We start from the raw sequence: 22488 nt of genomic DNA on the forward strand, positions 1-22488 counted from the left end.
CCTGGCCCTAAGGCACTGGGTTACACAACCGCAAATAAGCGTACACGCAGGCTGCCCTTTAACGAAATTTGAAAAATGGTTTATAACTAGACACTCAGACAAACGCGTACTTTGAGATAAAACCACAATTTTTATTGCAACCACACAGCGAAGTAAAACTCCAGCACAACGTAGGTGGGAAACAGAATGCACGCGAGAATACTCTCCAAAAGAATGGCAGGATATAGTACACAGAGCCAGAGCCTCCTCCTGCAGTGCAGCAGGAAAGGAGATATTACTCAAAATAGCGCATTACTGGTACTATACCCCAGACAGGGTGGCGTGCTGGAAGTAGAGGGGGGGGGGTGGAGGGGGGGGGGAAACACTCATTGCTAGAGCCGGTGCGGTCAGTTGGGCACTCTGACACATCTGCTGTGGCAATGCCCTAAGATACAGCCCTTCTGGGATTCCAGACTACCCGACAAAAATGCTACCTACAACACCGATATGCAGAGATTCCAAAGCTACATACTACTTGGGCTCCCCAACGCTCTAACATTCCCCTTGGGATCATGTCAGGGAAGAGCATTTACGCTGGCTTTGGGGGCAGCCAAACAGGTGATACGGGCTAGGTGGGGTACAGAGGGTGTCCCGACCAGGTTGGATTGGTTACATAAGCTGTGGGAGGTAGAAGGAAAGGAAAAGTTAACAGCTAGCATAATGCGCAGGCTCCCCCACTTTGATAAAATCTGGTGATCCACACTAGAGTTCTTATCAACTGAATGTAACGAACTCGCGTGTCCCAAATACCTGGGGGGGCTCAGACTCACCAGTACGAAGAGGAAGTCTGGATATTCTTCTTCAAATTGCATGGTCAAACTGACCCTGAACCACACTGGTCCTCCGCGTCTTCGGATGGTGATGAGCCTTGGGGTCAGGAGATTGAACATCCTTGGGGGAAACTCATACAGGCCCCACGGACTGGGGTTTGACTACTTATAGGGGCTCTTGCTCAGGCATGAGGTAATACAACACAATCAGGATTTCCACAGCCCTGCCCACTCCCTATACTGTGGGATGCCCAGGTATGAATGGATTAACTCCGATTCCTATATTCGTCAGTCCTTTTCAGACTCCTAAGTGCCAGGAGACCTTTCCTTGCATTCAATAAGGATCTGCTTCGACATTCTAGCGTAGTCCTCAGACATTCCATGTCAAGTGTGGGCTCTCCTCCCTTGGTCAATATCTTTTGTCCCACTCAAGCACTGCCTTTCTTTCAGCTTAGTTGTTTCACTATCCTCACTTCGATTTGGCCTTTCCTTCATCTTTCCGCATCTTCCTCTGCACTTGTCAACACCTTTGCAGTGTTCCATGTCCACGCTGTGTAGTAAACCACAGGGGCAGTTTTCCTTTTATATTCCTGCTCAATACAAAATACACCTCCCTCCATTTTCATTTGTTTCACAGCATGGCCTGAATGCAGACCGTATACCCACAGCAGGTGGGGTCACCCTTAGACATGTTCCTATAACCACAGTTGGCAGAAGCCCAAAACAAGGCCTGGATCTTAGGTTCCATCATGATGTTGAAACGTACACTCGGTCAGGTTCATGATGCATTACAAGTCTCCAGCCACATGTGGAGACATGATCGCCCTTTAGTTTAGATTAAGTAGATGAAGTGGCAGAGGTCTATCCCATGCATACGCATGTGTGGTATCTATCTGGACAAGGGCGGCGCTGCAGGGAGGGATCTAAAGTGAGCACAGCTTACTGTAAAAATGAGCCACTACTGGAAGATTTCAATCGGCCGTGGGGAATCTATACAAACAAAAGAATCTATATAAAATCCAATACTGGAAAAACAAAATTTACAACCGCTCAATGATACAAAGGCTCATTTACGTGCAGAGAAATGCAACCACTGGATTGCACAGTAAGTCTCCGCTGGGAAATGATACTGCTAAGCTCAAGTCACATCAAGCAGATTTACACATCACAGAATCAGCAGCTTACATTTAGTTGCCACCTTATGAATGACTGCTGAAAACTGCTTGAAAAGCAACTTCCTTATAGTGTACGGTGCAGAAAAATAATGCAGGAGCTCTTAATGATCCAGCACGCGCACAATGGAGAATCCCACTAAACAATTTCAACCGCCTGTTCACGCCACTTTTCTCCTACTCGTGAATTACATGGCCTATAATCCTGCCATTGTGCACAGACTGTTTCTGGGTATCAATAGGTTTCCTCAATCCATCTCACTACACAGCTCAACTGCAAAGGTAGTAATATTCAATCCCTCACCAAGTTTGGGGTTCCGCAGGCAAAAATGAAAGCACATTCAACCTTCCCAATGCTTTTCGCTCCTTTCCCGTCATTGGATTATCAATTTTGCTCGAATACCCCTTTTTGTAGTACAGTGCACATGCGCAGTGACTAAAGCGGTCGACTCTGCTTTTCGAAAACAAGAGCTCTTCACATTGCTCCGATCATATAATTATAGCACCATCAGCATTATTCCCTTGCCAAGGCAGCAAACCTAACTGTAAGGCTAGCCAAAAAAGAAGGCTGGCCTCTCCCCACCAATTGTCACATACCTCAACCTACCAAAGCCCAGTTCATCGAATCTTACTTTTAGCAACAGTTGAAAATTTACCAAAAGATTACAAGACTGGATTATAGTAAACAATATAGTAAATCGGCATATCACAGTATAAAATGACAACTTTAAAGATCGGGGACCAAAGTCGTACTGAAAAACATGTACTTAATTACTTAATATATCTTACCTTTAGGAGCTAAAGCCAGCCCACCAGAAAACATGTTTCTTGGAAGAGGAGGGGTCTGAACTTGGAATGGATTCATGGCAGTGGTAATTTTAGGCCATGATGGAAGATGTAAAAACGGATTCGCGTAAGCACGGCAGGTTCCATTATCAGTCATGCAAGTGCTGATGCTATTTGAGGTTTCAGACTCTTCCGCAGATGCACTCTCGGGTCTGCCAGCATTTTGGACTTGTATTTTACCTGGAAAAGACAATATTAAGGTTGGTACATTGTCTCCGCTGACGCTAGACACAGCATTGCTTAGCTCAGGATCCCCTAAATGAGATGTTTCATCACGGATTATGATGTTTAAGGACATTATGCTTGAGGGATCTACTTCGGATGAGTATGCTGCTGGAAGGAACATTACCAGCAGATGTTTGAACAGGGCTAGAGTCTATGACCGAAAATACGCTTTCTGAACCGCGAACAAAATCTCTGAATGATGCAGTAGCCACAGTATTACTTGGAGTAGAGGTCATTATGTTTCCCTTCTCTATGCTTGATATAACTTCTAAAGGATTTTCTGTATCTATATTGGCTGCTGCAGAAGGCACTTGTTCTTTTGGAACTGTTAAAGTAGATACAATTGCCTTGGAAGATGCAGCCTGAACATCAACATACTTTACAGGGGATTTAAGGGCATCGAGTGGCTCAGGCTCAACTTGATGCTGCTCTTCTTCTGCACTGGGCTGGCGAGAGGACCTTTCAGTGAGGGACTTAAACCAGCAGAAATATTATGGACATCAACTGGATCGCGGGGAATCGGGCAAATGCTACGAGGTGACACTGAGGCATTTTCAGTCAAAGTTGTGTGTTCCTTACTACAGTCGGAGGACTGGCACGGCACAGTGCTACCTTCATTATCATTGTTCCTAAAAACGGTTTCACTGGCACGGACACAAATGGCTTTGCATAGGCCTCTTCAGATAAGGGGGCTATGTTTAATATATCGGGTTCACACTTGCGGTCTTGTCTCCTACATTTGCTACTTGAAATGTCTTCCATTTCAACATTTGCAGTAACAAATGGTTTCTTACCTGTTGGTGTAGTTTTGCAGCTGGAAGACTTTCTGGATTCACTACGCTGTGCATTTTTCTGCCATCTAGTGGTTGAATCCGGAATCAGAGTGGGCGTCGACATACCACCATTTGGTGTCCTTCGTGACCTTGACGTGCTTCCTCCGGAAGCTAACACCTTTGGTCACCATCTTCGGACTCTTTTTTCTTGTCTTGTGTCATCTCATTTTTCCTTTTATTTTCCAATGTCTTGTTCATCTTTAATCCCTTTCCTCCGGTCTCATCTTTCTGGCAGAGGCGGGTGGGTTCGCTAGTGAATCCAGAAAGTCTTCAAGCTGCAAAACTACACTGACCGGTAAGAAACTATTCATTTTGCAGTGTGAATCTTTCTGGATTCACTATGCAGTGCATAGACGTTGTAGCGGTTTGTCCTTATTGTGGTGGTTGGGTGGAAGATGAGCTCTGGGTACTGAAGATGTGTTGTAAGACCTTTTGTCCTACTTGTGCTTCCTTGTTCATTTGAATATCCACACAGCAGTGCTTAGTGAAAGTATACACTGAAGACCATGTTGCTGCTTGGCAAATGTCATGGATAGATGTCCTGCCTGCTTGTGGCAGGGTTGAATTGTTTGTACAATCCACCGTGTAATTTTATTTTTGGTCACTGGTCGTCCAAAAAACTGCTGGCAAAGGAAACAAAGAACTGCTTTGTTTTTCTGCACTCCTTTGTCCTTTCTATGTAGTGCATTACAGCCCTTCTGGCGTCTAGCGTGTGTAGCGCCCTTTCTGTGCTCGTGGCTGGCTTTGGGAAAAAACTTGGAATTTGTATTGATTGGTTAATGTGGAACCGTGACACCACTTTTGCCATGGCAGTGAGGGTCAGTCCTCATTACAATGCGGGCATTGTGTATTTGGATGTAGGGTTCTTGTAGTGTTAGCGCTTGCAGCTCACTTACTCTTCATAGTGATGTGATTGCTACTAAGAACGCGGTCTTCAGCGTGAGCATATGCAGCGTGGCCTTGTGAATAGGCTCAAATGGTGCCTTCATCAATTGAATTAGTACTATGTTGAGGTTCCATGCTGGTGCTGGCCCTGCGATACTTTTTTCTCCTTCTAGAAATCGTTTTACTACCTGTGAGGTGAAGAAGCTTTTCCCGGTTTCTCCTCTTGTGTAGGCCACTATTGCCGCGAAGTGCACCCTTAAGGAAGTGCAGCTTAGTTTGCTTTGAAGTAGATGCGTTAAGTATTTCAGTACTGTGGATTCACTTGTGGTTTTCCTTTGTAGTTTCTCCCTAATGCACCATTCAGAGAATCTTTTCCACTTTGCTACGTAGCACTTTCTAGTGGTAGGCTTCCTTGCCTCCCTGAGTCCTGCCATTGTACTTGCTGGTAGCTTCAGGTGTGAAACTCCAGGTCTTCAGGAGCCATGCCGCCAGGCTGAGGCTCTCTGGCTCTGGGTGTATCACCCTTCCATTCTAATTAGGGCATTGGAGTTGGCGATGAACCATTGAATTGCTGCGCTCTATTTTCCTTCCAACAAGGTCCATCCTCCTACTCTTTGTATGGAGGTGGTCCGGCATTTGTGGGCAGATTGGCCCTCTTCCTAGCCCTTGCAGTGATTATGGAGTCTGCAGGCACTGATCCCTGGATGTAAGCAGGGTCTTTAGAGGAATGCTTGTATTTCTTTTCAGTTCTGGGGGTAACTGATTTGCATACTGCTGTCTCCCTGAAGGCCTCCCTTCCCTGGTCCAGCACACTAGGGAGCATGGGCAGGAACTGACTTCTGGTCTTTTGAGGCTGTAGAGTTTCTAGGAGAAAACATGCCTTGGGCTTTTCCTCCTCCATTTTCACCCCATATGATGCTGCAGCTTTTTGAATGATGATATTGTAGATCCCAATGTCGTCTGGAGGTGAGGGCCTCGAAGGGTAGGTATCTACGCCTTCCTCCGGCAATTCGGCGTCGAGATGGTGACATTCTAGATCTTGTGCCCCCGAAGATGTAGAGTCCTGGTAGATCTGTTGAACTTCATTGCCTTCGTCGACATAGTAGTAGTTCTCCTGTTCCTCGGCGGGTTCGGGTTTTTTAAGCAGATCTTCACTGACCCTTTCGACTCCGACCATGGGCTTCGGCAGGATGGTGTATTGGCACATCTTTTCATCGAAGTACCTTTTCCTCTGTAGGATACTTGCAATCTCGGCCTCAAGCCTCCACTTCTTCTTGTCTGTTCGGCGTTGAGGGCTTGGGCTGTTCGCTTTGAGGTCGTCTACGTCGAAGTCGAGGTTGTGGACCCATCTTTCTTCAGCGCCGAGGTGTCCTTCTGGACGGGGAATCCTTTTCCAAGGATCCGCTGGGCTGTTTGTGCTTTGGTGCTGTTGCTTTCGCCAAGTGTTTTGTCTGCAGAGCTGCCTTCGAGAACTTTGTGTCACTCCTTCGAGTGTCAGTGTGGGCCTTGGGGATCGACATCTCTTACCTACTTTGATGTCTTCTTTTAGACTCTGACGGCCGCGGTGTCCTCTGGCCCCTCTGCAATGTTGTCCTCCTCTCCACTGGAGAGGCCCAAGTCTCGGAGCGACAGAGGTGTTCCTTGCCCCTGCGTGATGAGGTTAGCCCTACACTGCCGCTCCCTCACTCTGAGGGTCTTGGGGGGGGGGGGAACGCCGAACACGCGGTGCAGTCGTCGCTGTTGTGGTTGAGCGTCAGGCAGAGGTTGCAGACCGGGTGCTGGTCCTTCTGGGAGTATTTGTGGTGGCAATTGGTGCAATACTTGAAGGGTGTTTTGTCCATTACAGCGCTCAGGGATCCTCCTGTGTGCGCATTTTCTATCGGGCGTCGAGATGTCACTGAAATCTCCTCTCCTTTGTCGCCCGGTTATCTCCCGTAGTAGGGTGTTGCAAAACTCTTGCTTTCTTGGTTTTTAGTCGTATTTTTGCTGATTATTCTTCCAAATCTCTGGAACCTCGTCTTTAACGAACCAGACCCAACGGAAAAAAAATAATAATCTGAAGATGGCGACCAAAGGTGGGAGTTTCCAGAGGAAGCACGTCGACCTCAAGAAGGACACCAAATGGTGGTATGTCGACGCCCACATGGGTCCCGAAAAAACCCAAAAGAGTATACTTCGATTCCGGACCGAACCACTAGATGGCATAATAATGCACAGCATAGTCCAGAAAGATTCACGCTGCAAAACTAGTGAATGCTTTGGAACATCAGACTTACTAAGTCCCAATCCAGGAAGCCTGTGTTTATTAGGAGAAATCTTCGTAGACTGACTATTCCTTTTCAGTTTTCATTACGATCTCCCTTTGTGTTTCCACCATAGATGAGATGGGAGTACTGGGAGTTACTTCGACTGGACTCATTCTTTCAACCATAGCACTCTGAGGATGGTCAGATTCTGGCACAACATGTTCAGGAGTTACAGCTAACTTTTCTCTTACGCCGATGATTCTCAAATCATTTTTTCCCTTTCCTCACATGTTACAAATACCCCTTCTACTCTTAAAATTGGCCTTAACAAAATAGCATCTTGGATGCAGCAAAATTTCCTTAAGCTAATTGGAGAAAAAACGGAGGTACTGTTATAAGGTAAAAACAAAGATCTCTGGGACCCTCAACACTGGCCATGTGAAATGGTAACTCTTCCCTCTCCTTCCCCTCCCACCCACCACCCCCCCCCCCCCCCCCCCCAAGTCTGGGGTCTGGGCATCATGTTTGATGATTCACTCAGCATGCATCCCCAAACAGTTAAAGTTGCAGCAACTTGCTTCGCCATCCTCAAATGGTTAAAAAAAATCTGTTGGATGCTACCTGAATCTACCCAAAAAACCGTGGTCAATGCCTTAACAACATCAAGGCTTGACTACGGAAATGTACTGTATCTAGGCTCCAACAAAACTTTAGTCCACAGGTTACAGACAGTACAAAATTCAGCGGTTAGACTCTTGTGCGGAGTCCCGAAGGCCACCTCCATCTCCACCTATCAACGTAATCTGCACTGGCTCAGGGTGGAAAACTGGGTAAAATTCAAGGCACTGAGCTATATGCATAAAATCAGAACCGGTCATGCCCCTCATTATTTTCAATCCCTGGTCAGTCCCTATTTTCCCTCCCAAAACCTTCGCTCTGCCACTCAAGGGAGGTTCATCATCCCTAAATTCAAATTAGCTCGGATGGGCGGAAGGTCTTTTTCTTAACTTGGTCCCTCGCTCTGGAACGCATTACCCACAGCACTCTGTAACGAGACAGACTACGTTCAGTTTCGCAAGTCTTTAAAAACATGACTTTGACAGATAATCTGCCTCTCCTGTCTCATCTAAGCCCTGGAGTTACTCCTCGCGCCGGGAAACCCTTTTTGGGTAGCTGTTGTGCATTACAAATCTAGTAACTAAACTAAACTAGAGTTCAGTGAACCGGCCAGGTGTTGAACCACCAGGGAAATACTGTGCTGTTCCAGCCATGTCCAGAGGCGCAGAACCTCCTGACAAAGGGTCCACGACCCCACCCACCCTATTTGTTGCAGTACCACATGGTGGTGGTGTAGTCTGAACACCTGCACCACTTTCCCTTCGAGAGAGGCAAGGAATGCCTTCAGTGCAAGTCTGATCGCCTGAAGCTCCAGAAGGTTGATATGGTGCTTGGACTCCGCCAGAGACCAGAGGCCTCTGATATCCGCCTCTCCCATGTGGTCCCCCACCCCAGGAGGGACGCGTCTGTCACCACTGCGTGCTCCGGTTGGGGAAGGGAGAGGGATCTGCCCTGGACCCAATGTCGGTTCATGGGCCACCACTGCAGCTGCTGTGCCCTCCGAAATCTGGATGTAAACGGACAGGTTCCCCTGATGCTGCGCCCACTGGAACTTTAGGTCCCACTGCAGAACCCGCATATGCCATCTGGCATGAGTGACCAGCAGGAGGTCATGGGGCCCAGCAGCCTCAGGGTCATCCTGACCGAAACCTAGGACAGAGGCCAAAAGATCAGAATCATAGCCTGAATATCCTGTACTCGCCTTTCGTGAGGATAGGCCCGAAACTGCGTAGTGTCCAGACCGCTCCGATGAAGAGGAGCTTCTGAGAGGGAATCAGGTGCGACTTCGGCACATTGATGGAGAACCCCAGAATATGCAGGAGGTCGGCCGTAGTCTGGAGGTGGGAAACGATTGTCTTGGGCGAGCCCGCCTTCAACAGCCAGTCGTCGGAATAGGGGAAGACTGGAGCCCCTGATCTGCGCAGATGAACTGTGACCATCGCTATCACTTTCGTGAACACCCGAGGGGTGCTGGTAAGGCCAAAGTGGAGCACTGTAAACTGAAAATGCTCGTGGCCTACCGTGAATCGCAGGTAACACTGGTGGGCCAGCAGGACGAGGATGTGGAAATATGCATCCTGCAAGTCCAAAGCTACCATCCAGTCTCCAGGGTCGAGAGCAGATAAGACCTGAGCCAGAGTCAGCATCTTGAACTTCTCCTTCCGGAGGAAGTGATTGACACCCCCGAGGTCTAAAATAGGATGCAGGCCCTTGCCCTTCTTAATCACCAGAAAGTAGCGGGACTAACAACCACATCCTATTTCTGCCGCAGGAACGCGCTTTACGGTCCCCTTGGCCAAGAGTGCCACGACTTCCTGTTGAAGAAGTGCCAAGTGATCCCCGATATGCAGTGGTACTGGCCGGGTGGCATGGCTGGAGGGCTACTCTCAAAGGGGAGGGGGTAGCCCCCCGGACTATGTCTAAAACCCACCTGTCCGAAGTGATGGTGAGCCAGTGGGGGAGGTGATGGTGAATCCTGCCGCCCACTGGCGATTGATGGGCCTGAAAGGCCGGACTAGAAGTTTTTGGGGCTGTAGTGGCTGGGTTGGAAGTGGACTGACCTGCCCGCTGGCCCCCTGAACCGCCTCTGTGGTTCCCCAGTCCGCGCCGAGACTGCTGCTGAAGCGGCCTGTGTCGGTTTTAAAGCTTTACCTTTTCACAAAGTAAACAACCGTGCATACCTAGCCTTTGCAATGAAAACACTAGTGTTTTGTTAAAAGAAGCTGCTATCCATTATCTTCCCATCTATGCCTTAAGTTCCCCATTTACAATGCAAACTTCATCCTTGCCTCATTTCTAGAAAACTCTTCTTTGGATTGATTTAACTCCTACCAATTCAACATGCATTCTAACGCTTTACGTAATACAATACCTGCTTAAAAAGGATTTCAAGAATCTAAATCATGGAATAGTATATGATAGACAAAGCATAGATATATATAACATTTTAGAACGTCCGGTACATTTCCCTGGGTCATGCTTTGTAAGATACTTAGTTCTTACCATCTTTGGGCAAAGAATTTTCAAAGGTGCCTGGAGGAGTGTTATCCTCACTAATATTGTTTACTGGAACTTCATTTGGAGTGGAAGAACTCCTGGCAGCATTTGTGACATCCTTTCCCCTACCTGGGCGATAAAGAAATGAAGGCACTCAATTTGATGCATTAGCAAATTACATTTATTTTAGCATTTTTTTAATCATTATTTTATTAGTAGCATGAGGATCAAAATCAATATACGGACATTAAATTATATACATCAGTGAGCTATACTGTTGCCCGGCCAAGAGAGCATCTTGGTACAATTCTCAGATCATGGAGCGCATCCCTTAGGAGGTGCCATACAGTAGGTAATCTTACATTGTAATCCCGGCAATAATGCGGGTCAAACATTCTAGGACCCTTTATGTCCTGCAGCTAAGGTAGTGTATTTGCAATTGCATCCTGTGATAACATTACTACTTTTAGTTTTACTTATTTTCGAAAAGAAACAAAACGTATAAATGTATTATTGCTATTGACAGCATCTGGCGGTCTATGTGTTCTCCCATAAGTTGTATTTGCATGTCCTTATTTGATATTTAGGCAAGATTTTTAAGTGGTGCAACGTCCCATACCTCTGATCCCCGTACCCCGTTGGGGTGTACCTGGGTAGGGGGAGGGGGCGCGAGTGGGGGAGGTACACGCCAATGATGAACCAGCAATAGGGGCCTAGCTCATCTGCAGGGTCTCCCAGACATTGGTATGAGAGTCTGCTGGACATGGGCATATGACTGTATGGGGCTCATGGGTGCTACCGCAGCATGGGTGGGAGCCTTGTATTTATTATCACTATGGCATATATCTGAAGCCCAATTCCCGTTCACAAACAGGCAGAGTCTCAAAATCGGCCCGTTTGATAACAGGAAAGGGCCTTTTGGGATGTATCGTCTCAAAAGGCCTTCACAAAATAGGGAATATTGAGATTGCATTTTTGGAATCGTAAATTGCGATTCCTTAAATGCGATGTAGAAAGCACCTACGTTGTGTGAATTTGGCATAAGAAATCGCAAATTAGCACCAACTTACAGTTGGTGGTAATTGGCGAATTCTTGAAAAAAGCACAATGAATAGCTATGCGGCGTTTCGACAATATCAGCCCGATCATAGTGAATTTATGCTGCGTACGATTTGGGTCCTTGGGGGTCGGGAGTACCCCCAGTAGACATTGTTTAGTTGAGGACTTAATTGAGAGCTTTGCTGCTCTCCACAGTATGCCCAGCAGTATGCACCAGCAGGAGCAGAGCCTGGGGCAGTCCCAGGTCACATGGACAAAGCGGGCAGGGGAGATGCCACATCTTAAGCACAACAAACTACATTTATAGTAGGACACAAAGGTTTTTACATTATCTATGGTCACAATATCCCACTCAATATGTGGAAAAGAATATATATGTAATGGAATTTTAGAAACCAATTCTATATATTTAATCTTTTTTTTAATCTATGAATGTTTCAAGCGCCATCATACCCTCACAGGTGATAGTGAGCTTTATAAATAAGCAGAACATAACAATGCTTGCTAGGTTACTTCAACTAAATTAATCAAAACAATCATCAATTAAAACAAAAGTCATACATTAAATAGAAGCATTCGGAGGTTATTAATGCACATAAAGATATGTTTTATATGCTCTAAGAAAATAATGAATATCAGTTAGGTTGTATTTTGAACTACTTGTTCAGAATGTGCAGCTCATACCACTTTGTAGAGGCAAGGACGTTTTCACAGAGTCTGGACAATCTTCCGCCAACGTACTATCATAAACAATATCTTCAGGGTGAGTACAAGGTTCTTCAGTTGTTGTTTTGTTGTCCTTGTTTTTACCTATTAGAAGGCAAATAAAGCAAAAACGTCTGACACCAGCTTGTCAAATACTCATGTTCTGTGCATCAGTTCCGATTAATGAATGAATAAATCTTTGTTCAATTAATTAAAATGGTTACAATATTCTATCAATGAACAAAAGCTTGTTTCAAATCTGTTAGATAAGAATGAAAAGACGTTTAAAACATATTAAAATAGTAAAAAGGTCTATTACTGGAACTATTGTCCTATCTGGCAGTAAGGTGCTGTACATGGGACTTGAGGAAAAGTGTTATCATAGTCTCTCTTGCTTAATGGCCGACGGAGTGCTGTTATGACTCAGTTTTCAGTTTCAGTGCGGCTCAGATTGAGTCTGTGAATTTTCCTAGTCGGGCCGCAATTTGAGGTGTCTTAGCGGAGAAGCACAGGTCCGAAACTTCCCTGCATCTTTGTAGGCCAAGCAACCTGCAGATGGGGAGAACCAAGCGCTGCCGCTCACTGACTAACTTTGGGCAGCAGCACAACAGATGGAACCACGATTCACGGTGGTAGTTGCAGAGTCGGCAGGCCACTGAATTGTCCTGCCGGGCCCAAGTTTAGTTAAAGTCTGTGATAGGCAGAGCGAAAAGTCTCATGTGGGTGATTCTTTCCCGAGCGACGACTGTCGGAGCTTGCTCAAGGTAGGGCTGTGGTTTTCCCATGATGTGTGAGGAGTCCAGTGAGGAAAGATTGTATTGGTGATGCAGGATTTCCAGGTCCCTTTCAAAAGATATTCTCTTTGCCTGAGTATTCACTGTTTTCCTCCAGGCTGTTATTGGGATGACAGGGTTGTGCAGATTCTGGACATCCATGTCCAGTAATCTAGTGGCTGCTGCCAAGTGTACCTGCCATAGGGAACCCTCCTCTTCGAAGAGCGTTTTAATTTGTCTTTTTAATGAGAAATCTGGAGCTCGCGTAGCCCTTATATAGTATTTTATTACATTACCTGAGCAAGTAATGTCCGGACTAGTGAGACCTAACTTCAGCCTTACTCTTGCTCCCCTGGCCTGTCTAGGGAGAGCTAGGACCTTTTTATAAGCCAAAATTTGATGGCTCATGAGGAACTTATTGAAGGCACCGGGAATAACTAAATGGCCATAATTACGAGAGGGCACTAATTTTGCCTTAAGAACTTTCACAATGTGTTCAGCAGAGGACTGTGAAGTCGCTGGCTAAGGCTTTTTAAGGAAATCTTTATGCCTGCCGCTTTCCTTCTCAGATGTTTCAGTTGGGCTGTAGGTGTTACCCTTTCCGATAGTTAGAAGCCGAATAGTTGCACCTCATACTTGTATTGATTTGCAGGACCCCAAGTCGCCAATGTATGGTCTACTATCGTTGGTACTTCCTGAATAGAAGTATCCTGGTCTTCTCCTGAATCACCAGGAGTTTATTCTATTGATTATATCTGTGCAAAGCTTTTAGGGCCTTCTGTAAGCCGGTTCTCGTGTGGTCCACTATTGCGATGTCATCCGCATGCTGGAGTATTTGAAGCCGCTTATTCCCCAGTCTTGGAGGCAGTAGACTTGCCCCCTCCAGCGCTTTCCCCAGGTCAGCTGTGTACAGATTAAAAAGTATAGGGGCAAGTGTGCACCCTTGTTTTAGACCGTTATTGGTTGGTACCTTGAACGTGACTGATGTTGAACTGATTTTAATACGGACCCAGGTCCCCTGATATAGATAAATTATGGCCCCTAGCAGCTGTTGGGGAATTCCCCAAGAATGCAGTTTTTCCCACAGCTTCCCATGATCGACCCGATCATAGCTGCACTATAGTCCACAAAACAGCAGAAAAGTGGTAACAGATGACTGGGTAGCGCGATTAGACAGATGGGCCAGTACTAAGATGTTATCTGTGATAAAGCTTTGGACCCTAAATCCTGTTTAAAAAATGGGAATAATGTTATTATCTGCTGGCCAGGCTTCCAGTTCTTTCAAAAGTATTCTGGCATATGCTTTCACCTCAACATCTAATAAAGCAATATGTCTGTAATTTTCGGGTTTTGTGCTGTCCCCTTTTTTATAAATTGGGGAAAGTATTGAGCCTTTCCAGGATGATGGAACAGCAGAAGTGGCGAATGTACGCTTAAAAAGTGTCGTTAACTCTTCTGCCCAGAATCCCTGCGAAGCTTTGAACACAGATGCGGAAACTCCATGGAATCCTGGAGCACCATCTGACCTCATTTTTTTGATAAGGGTAGTTTACCTCGGCCACTGTGATATTAGTAGTTTTGATGACCATCTTTTATTGGAGATTGTTGACGGGAATTAGTTTGAATGATATACTGGTGGGTTGAGTACAGCTGAGTTGCATGTTTAACCCACTCCAAGGCTGCCACTCAGTTTTCTTTTATCTGACCGGTGTAAGTGGATTGCTTAATATATCTCCAAAGTTGGATGTGTCCCCTTTCATGGAGGAAGGTAAAACTTTTCACCCATTCTGCCTCGATTTTCTTGGAGCGTATTTCCCAGACTTTCCTCCTGTGTGCTGCACGGAGAGCTGTTATTTCCTGAGTTTGGGGATTTTTGATGCCTTTCTTTCTTGCATTCAAGGCCCTTGAAAGACTGCGTTTAGTGTGAATTAGGTCTCTTGATTTAATACATTGCGGGGGTCCCAGAGAGTGGGTCTCCTGCGCTTGGGTGCCTCCAGCTCGTACCCCTCGGGCAGATTTTAATTCTACTAAGAGTGCTTCCCAGTGCACTTGGGGAGAGACTATGCTCATGACTATGGAATTTGATTCTTTGTAAGTTACCCACTCCAGGAGTTTGGGGTCAAGATTAATAGTCAATTTTATTCTACTCAGGACTTCGTAGCATTCTTCGCCGGTTGAAACCCCCAGTATTTCCAGCTGTGTTGCGGATTCCCCGTTTAGCTGCAGAGTTATCCTCAGTGGCCTGTGATCGCTCTCATCCCTGTTGTCCACTTCAAAGTTGTTAAAGTGTGGTACTAGATGATCCAAAATAAAGATATAGTCTATTGTAGACTTATCCCTGAAGGTGGGGAGTGGGAGCCAGGGAGGATCCGCAGCTGTTTTGATGGTGTGAGCCGAGACCAGACTATGATTTAGAAAAAAACTGCTGCAGTGAGACACCATCAATGTGTGGTAGAATAGGCACGGTTGACTTCCCTAACTCCTAAGTGTTCAGGTCTCCAGCGATAACAGGGAGGCGTGAAACATTTATTTATGAGCTGGTCCATTTTTGTTGTCAGTATTTTTAGAACATGTTTTTTTTTGCTGGGAGGCAGGGTTTACATAGCAGTTGAATTACCAAGAGACAAGTTTGGGGATTTTTAATTTTCACTCCGCTTACTAGGACCGCTTGCATGTCTAGGGTGTTGGTTTCAATAAAAGTGGTCTCTAGTCTGTGTGCTTGGTTTATGTAGATTGACAGCCCACCAGAAGCTCTCCCGAAGAGATTGCGTTTTATATCTGTGGTATATAATTCATAGAAGCCGTGAGGAATTAATGGTTCAGTGGCCCAGGTCTCTTGTAGGCACAGGATGTAATTTCCATGAAAATAGTTACTCGACTGAACTTTACTCAAACAGTCTTTTTAACCCAGCTACATTCCAGGAGATCATGGACAGCTGAATGTTATTTCCCGGAGTTCTGGTGCTGAACAGAGGCGTGCAGGGTTTTTGATGTTAAAGGTGCCGTCTTAGTTGCTGCTCTGCTGGACGAGACCTAATGCCCACCCCAGGGAACGGCTTGGCCTACTTGTGTGCACTGTCCTATGTTCAGAGATACTTGTAATCCTGAATGCATTCTACAGACTTGGCTCTGCGGCAAATGTTTTCGCTTGTGGGTTGCACACTGTCCCTTTTAGGACTGAGTAAACTTCCTTAGTAGGTGATGGTGCAGTTAACACGTGCAGATATTTCTCTGGGACAGGAAAAGCAATATCAATGCCCCAGTCTGCCATTTGCGATATTTCACCTGGAGTTAACCCCACACTGGTGTGACGACTCAGCCCGATCGAGGTTGATTCCCCATGGGTGTCACTGGTAAGACGAAGGAACTTAACCCAGACTAATTCATCAGAGTATGTTCCTGACAGTGTCGGAATGTGTTTAAATAGACTAAACATATTGCCCCTATTTAAGATGTCATGTTGGTCTTTAATGAGATATCTAGGCGTGAGGATTACCTCATGTTTTTTTTTGCAGACTTTAGATTGCTGACTTGCTCTGCTTTGTGATAGAGGTTTAAACCGGTGTATAAGGTACTTTGGTTGGCTCTTGGGCCTATGTCACTCTGACAGGTCTTTGAGCTGGTCCTGGGATTATGTGTTAGCGGACTGGTCCTCAAAGGAGCCGATGAGAGAGGGCCCTGGGGGGGGCACAAATCCCAAAATCAGATCCTTGTTAATTGGGTGAACTTACTTGACCTTTGTGCTCAGACTTCTTGATGTTGATGTTTGGTGAGGGAACTGGTTGAGTATTTATTGCCGGAATTCTTAAGCTGTGCGAATTCCCCGTTCGTGGCATTGACTGTAATGATCTTTCAGTCGCTTGTTTTGCTTCTGATGGAATTGATACTGTAGATTTCATTACAAGTCCTGAGGCTGACATTATGAATTAATCTTTTAATGCAACTTCAATTACAGCCACTTAAAAGTTAAATCAAAGGAAAACTTCCAGATATCGAAAGGTGCAATTCTAGAAGTTCCTTGGGAACGCAAGAATTTCATAAGCAATATCTTCCTGGTCGAAAAAAAAAGGACAAAGGGTGGGGACCGGTTATAAATATAAGTGAGTTGAACAAGTATCTCACTTCCAATCATTTCAAGATGGAAGGTATCCATCTCCTCAGGGACATGCTCTAGAGAAAGACTGTCATAGGAATGGTGAAATAGGCTTCTTTTAGATCTAATTTCACTAGCCAGAGGAATCTCAATCCTTCCTTCAATTTGCTTGGCACAACCATCTATACCAGTTTCAAGCTCTTCCCTTTGGCCTATCTACGGCCCCCTGGTGCTTCACCGAAGTTATGAAGGCCATTACCACGGTTCTTCGGGAGAGGGGTGTCCGTCTGATAATCTATCAAGACGACATTTTAATCACGTCTCAAGACCATTCTCAAATTCTGAAAGACTTAAACACTACTGTGGAATTGATAGAGAGCACAGGCTTTATTATAAACAGGGAGAAATCCATCATGACTCCCTCGAGGTCTCTAGAGCTCCTAGGCTTCACGGTAGACACGATGAAGTCTATGCTTCTGCTTCCCAACAAGAAGATATCCAAGATTCACAAGGAGATAGGCTACGTTCTAAAATCAGATCTCCTAACCTTAAGGGAACTAGCCAGACTTCTGGGCCTCCTGTCATCATCTATCCAAGCTATCTTTCCGGGCCCTCTCTATTACCCAGCCCTCCAAAGACTCAAAGGCAGGACACTCCGTTCCGACCTTGGTACGGAGACAAAGTTCACCTCGATCTAGAAGCAAAACAGGAGCGGACTTGGTGGTTGGAGAATCTAGATGCATGGAACGAGAAAGCCATAATTGGGACTTCCCTGATTACATACTGGAACCGGATGCCAGCCTTCAAGGCTGGGTGTTTGTTTTCAGAATCAGAGCACTGGAGGTTTATGGTCCTATTCAGAGAGTTTACACCATATAAACTTTCTGGAGTTAACCCGCAGGACTTTATGCCCTAATGAGTTTCAGGCAATCCCTTCAAGGGAAGTCGGTCCTCCTCAAGATGGACAACATATCAGCTGTTGCCTACATAAATCGCTTAGGGGGCACGAGGTCACCAGACCTCTCTAACTTGTCCAAAAAACTATGGATGTTGTGCTTGGAACACCAAATTTCATTAAGAGCAGAATACCTTCCCGGCCTAAAAAATGTATGTGTGGATTGGAATTCAAGGTTCCTCGTAGATGACACCGATTGGAAATTAAACACAATCGTATTCAACAGTCGAGATTATCTTTGGAGTCCCCTAGGGGTAGACCTCTTCACGGCCCAGATTCAAAGACACTTCAGCTGGTTGCCAGACCCGGGTGCTCTAGCAGTGAACGCTTTTCTCCAGCATTAGAAAGACATTCAGGGATATACCTTTCCCCCCTTTGAGATTATCCAACGCGTCCTTCAGAAGTTGAGGACAGAACTATCTTCAACAGTCCTAGTGACCTCCCTTTTGGCCTTCCCAAGCGTGGTTCCCAACAACCTTGGGCCTCCTAAGAGATATAGACTACTTGGATCACCCGCTCATTCCGAACGGGACTTTGAACCTTCTTGCCTGGAAAGTGTCAGGCGAACCAATGAAATCTCTGACTTTCGGCGCAAGCTTCTTCTCTCCTCCATGAATCTTGGGCACCTGGTACACACTATAGATGCAACGACATCTGGAAAAGATGGGTATGTTGGTGCCTGGAAAGGAACCTGGATTCCGTGGAGGCCCCTATTGTGCATGCAGCAAATTTTTTTGTCGAACAATTTGAGAGACGTCTTTCCTATAGATTAATTAACTGTTATAGATCTGCCATTTTCGCTGGTCATTCCCTCCTTAATGGTAGAACTATTGGCAAGAACCCTATTTGCAGAATTATGAAAAGTATCAGACTTAAAAGACCTCCCAAACCTAAATATGACACACTTTGGGATGTTAGGTTAATACTTGACCTTTTTTCTGGATGGCCAGATAATAACTTGTTAAATAAAGTCTCTCTCCATCAAACTAGCTACTCTACTTTGTCTGATATTCTGCAGTAGAGTTTCAGACGTTAAAATGTTGGAAATATCCAACAGATCCTATGACGCATTTGACGTCAGATCCGAAATCAAGAGAACTAAAACGATGTCTGATATGATTTTTTTACCCTAGGTTTGACGCTTGTAAAAAATTAAGTGTGGTGGATTGCATGAAAGAGTATGATTTAAGGATGGACCCTCTTCGCACCACTGGTGTAACTCAACTCCTTATATCCTTTAAGCCCTTCAAACCGGTCTCTTCTTCTACCATAGCTAGTTTGATTAAACTAACTATGCAATTAGCAGGCATCGATCTCCATAGATTTCAAGCACATTCCTTAAGAGGGGCTATGGCTAGCCAGTCCTTTCGGAAAGGAGGCAAGTTGGATGACATCCTCAAAGCAGCAGACTGGTCAAGCTCTTATACTTTTGCTAAACATTACTGCAAACCTGTTGAACACATGTCAGATGTAGTTCTTCTTGACTAGCATGCATAATGGCAGCCTCCGGTCTTATAATGAAATTGTGATTCTCCTATTACCATGACCAGAGAATCTGGATTTCATTAAAGACACGGAGGCTGACATTATCCCAACCCTTCCTCCCCGGAGTGGAATTTAACATCCCTGCAATTGTCATGTGTATCGCTTTGTTTTTAAATTGATTTTTACATCATTTGTCATGTGTAATGCTCCGAATTATTTACAGTATAACTCCGTTTTTTCTCAACTGTATTTTACATTTTAATTCTATAATGTGTTATAATATCATTTACCACCTTTTTTCCCTTTCTCCTTTACATAAGGTCTTATGTACAATTTCCTAGTATTGTCTCCCTTTTCAGATAACCCTTCTTGATTGGCTCTTTGTGGTATTGCCGTGTCATGCCTGGAATCGGGAACACTGCTGGGTTCCAGATTCCAGGGAAGACAGTTAAGACCCAGGCTCGTTATAATGACCATGTTTTAAGTTGTTGAATGCTTGATTCAAAAAAGGCTATAGATAGTGATGGTTTCTCAGGTAACAATTCTTCACCGTTCAGTGTCAATGATTGGGTGCGTGTTAAGAAGAGCAGACTCGTCAGGTCAGGCGAGTCACTGTATTTAGATCCTTTGATGGTCAAGCGTGTTGGTCGACAGGTTGTTGAACTTTCAGATGCTAATGTGTGGAATATGTCCAAGGTGGTAAAAATTCCCATGTGGTTGTGGCCTAAGGAAGCAGCTCCGGAGTCTAGTATTCCATCCAACTCGAGGTCCTCCAACAGTGCTAGCAATTGGAGGAAGTTCTCGGGTTCAACGTCACTTCACAATGTTCCTGAAAATAAGTTCGCCTGTTCTCCTGACTCTAATACTGTTCAACGAACACAGAGGAAATGTCTCACTCCTGTGCGGTTTAAGGATTATCATCTTTATAGATAATCCGATTTGTTTCTCATACAATGTGCTTTCTCATTATTTATGTTTTTGTTTGCATATTCTATAATCAAACTGTATTTTGTATATCAATTTCTGTTCTTTCATGTTCGGTTTAAAATGTTCCTTTATTTCTCTTTACGAAGGGGAATGTGTGGTATTGCCGTGTCATGCCTGGAATCGGGAACACTGCTGGGTTCCAGATTCCAGGGAAGACAGTTAAGACCCAGGCTCGTTATAATGACCATGTTTTAAGTTGTTGAATAAATCATCCCTTCTCTAACTACAATTCCTCGTACCATCATCATTTCACTCTTCTTCACAACAGTCGTAAACAGCACTCGACATTACGCCTTCTTCTTTTCCATGGAATGATCTTCCCTTCACGATGCCAACTTCTGGACTTCTTTCCTCTGGAAGATTTGTTACCTCGCTCTCATTGCATTTAAAAGAGGCTGTTATCTGAGCTGCTGTTGCCTAGTTACACTATTTTGTTCTGGAAGTTTTCCTTTATGATGTAACTTAAGTGGCTGTACTTGAAGTTGTGTTAAAAGATTAATGCATAATGTCAGCCTCCGTTTCTTTAATGAAATCCAGATTCTCTGGTCATGGTAATAGGAGAATCGCAATTTTTCCTCACTCAAAGCGTGTTTTATAGGGAATATTGGAAAATTCCGGATTTTCCCATTGTCGGCTTGTGATATTTGATTGCAGGTTGACACAAGCTGGCAACTTTTTAAATAGCCATCGTTTTTTTCTATAGTTTCCTTCACTTTTTTTGGCCCTCCTTGAGAGAGGTGCGTCCATTCCTCCCTGGGTGAGATCGTTGCTCTCAAGCGCTTTGGCTAGGTGTATAGGTCCAGGGCTGGAGTTGAGAACTGGTGAGCTGATGTGAACTTTGGTGGATAAGGATAACACTTGGTTGTCGAGCTTTATTCTAGGATTACTCGGGGAAATTGGAACCTAATTGGTTTGATGCTCTTCACTGTTTGTTGTGGATGCCTTGCCACTGTTATTTAATTGGCAAGTAGTTCCTTCTGTTTGTTCCTTCAATGAGGCTACCAAAGCTGTTTGGATTTTAGGGAGTGTCACCGATTTATCAACGAGTTCAGCGCACGTGCAGTGTTAATTGTCCTGCAGGTCACCAAGCTTGTTTTCTATCAAATCCAACTTGTTGTTCAGCTCCACCAAGCGTTGTGCTATTGTAGATAGCAAATCAATTTGCAGCTCCATTTTATTGGACTGCCAAAGTAGGGACCTTGCCGTTGATTGGTTCGTTTCGCCCGTTAAAGTAGGACCAGGGTCATTTATGAAGCTGCTACTATGTAGACTTTGGCTTTGAAAGCTTTGGATTGATGAAGCAGAGAGCCAGGTTGGTGAAGAAGAGAGTATCGTTGGTCATTCTAAGGAATTTTGGGGTAAGCTCCGAAGATCTTTGTAGCTTTGTTTCCAAAATCTGTAGCAATATTGCTGATAGGAACCTGCAGTTTCCTTGTTGTGCTGGTGTTTCAGTCTTAATTGAGCCAAGTCCTGATGGCTCTAAGGAGGACATCAGAATGGGGGACTGCAACGTTGCTTGAGGGTGGCAGTGTATTTGAACTGGAACAACCTGCTCATGTTTTCCACAGACTGGAGCAGAGGTGGTCCCAGGTAAATCTGATAGATCAGTTGCTTGTTTATATTAATTTCCCGGGCAAAGTGCAGGATTGGCACCGGTGTCTCCCAGTTTGAGTGCTCTGGCCTAATATTGCAGAGGGTTGAATATTGTGAGATTTCTCCAGGAGGGGGTTTGTGACATTGCTGGATTTAGTCCTTACTGGTAAGCCAATAGGGAAGGGGAGATTCTGATCATTAAAATGACGTTTGTGAGTGATAAGGCCTGCTTTTGGGGACTTTAAAAATGACTTCGGGCCAGGGATTGTGTTCCTTGAACTCCTTAAGTTTCTGGGTGAGACTTAAATCGAGGAGTTTGATTTTACAAGGATGTTTCCTTGACGTTGGGAAGCGTTTTTTTTTTTTTTTTTTTTAAGTATTCTGTGGTTGAGGCCCAGCTGCAAATGACTGTTTTACCCCGGTAAACTTTACCCTCCTCTGGGGGTAGCTGATCACCAGAAAGAAAGGCTTCAGAAAATCAGCAAGTCACCTCTCACCTGGGGGGGGCCAAAGGAAGTCACCCTTCTGTCCCTCGGCGTACCTTCCTGCCGCCTCTGCTGCACACAGGGTGTCGACGAGGCACTTCACTTCCTCCGGCGGTGAGTTGCACGACCAGTGTGAGCCTCAACAACTAGCAGAGACTGCCGCTACGCCAATTCGCCCACTGCTGCTGGGCCAACCAGGGCTATAGCCGACCCCAGTGATGAT

At 45.2% G+C, this 22488-nt stretch overlaps 1 pseudogene; it reads right to left on the minus strand.

Annotated features, from left to right (window-relative positions):
* The window catches only part of LOC147725026 (uncharacterized), a 59930-nt pseudogene that overhangs the window by 27431 nt on the left and 10011 nt on the right, over positions 1-22488 (minus strand).

Source organism: Lissotriton vulgaris, chromosome 4_1 (assembly GCF_964263255.1).
Source record: "Lissotriton vulgaris chromosome 4_1, aLisVul1.2, whole genome shotgun sequence".
Taxonomy (NCBI): domain Eukaryota; kingdom Metazoa; phylum Chordata; class Amphibia; order Caudata; family Salamandridae; genus Lissotriton; species Lissotriton vulgaris.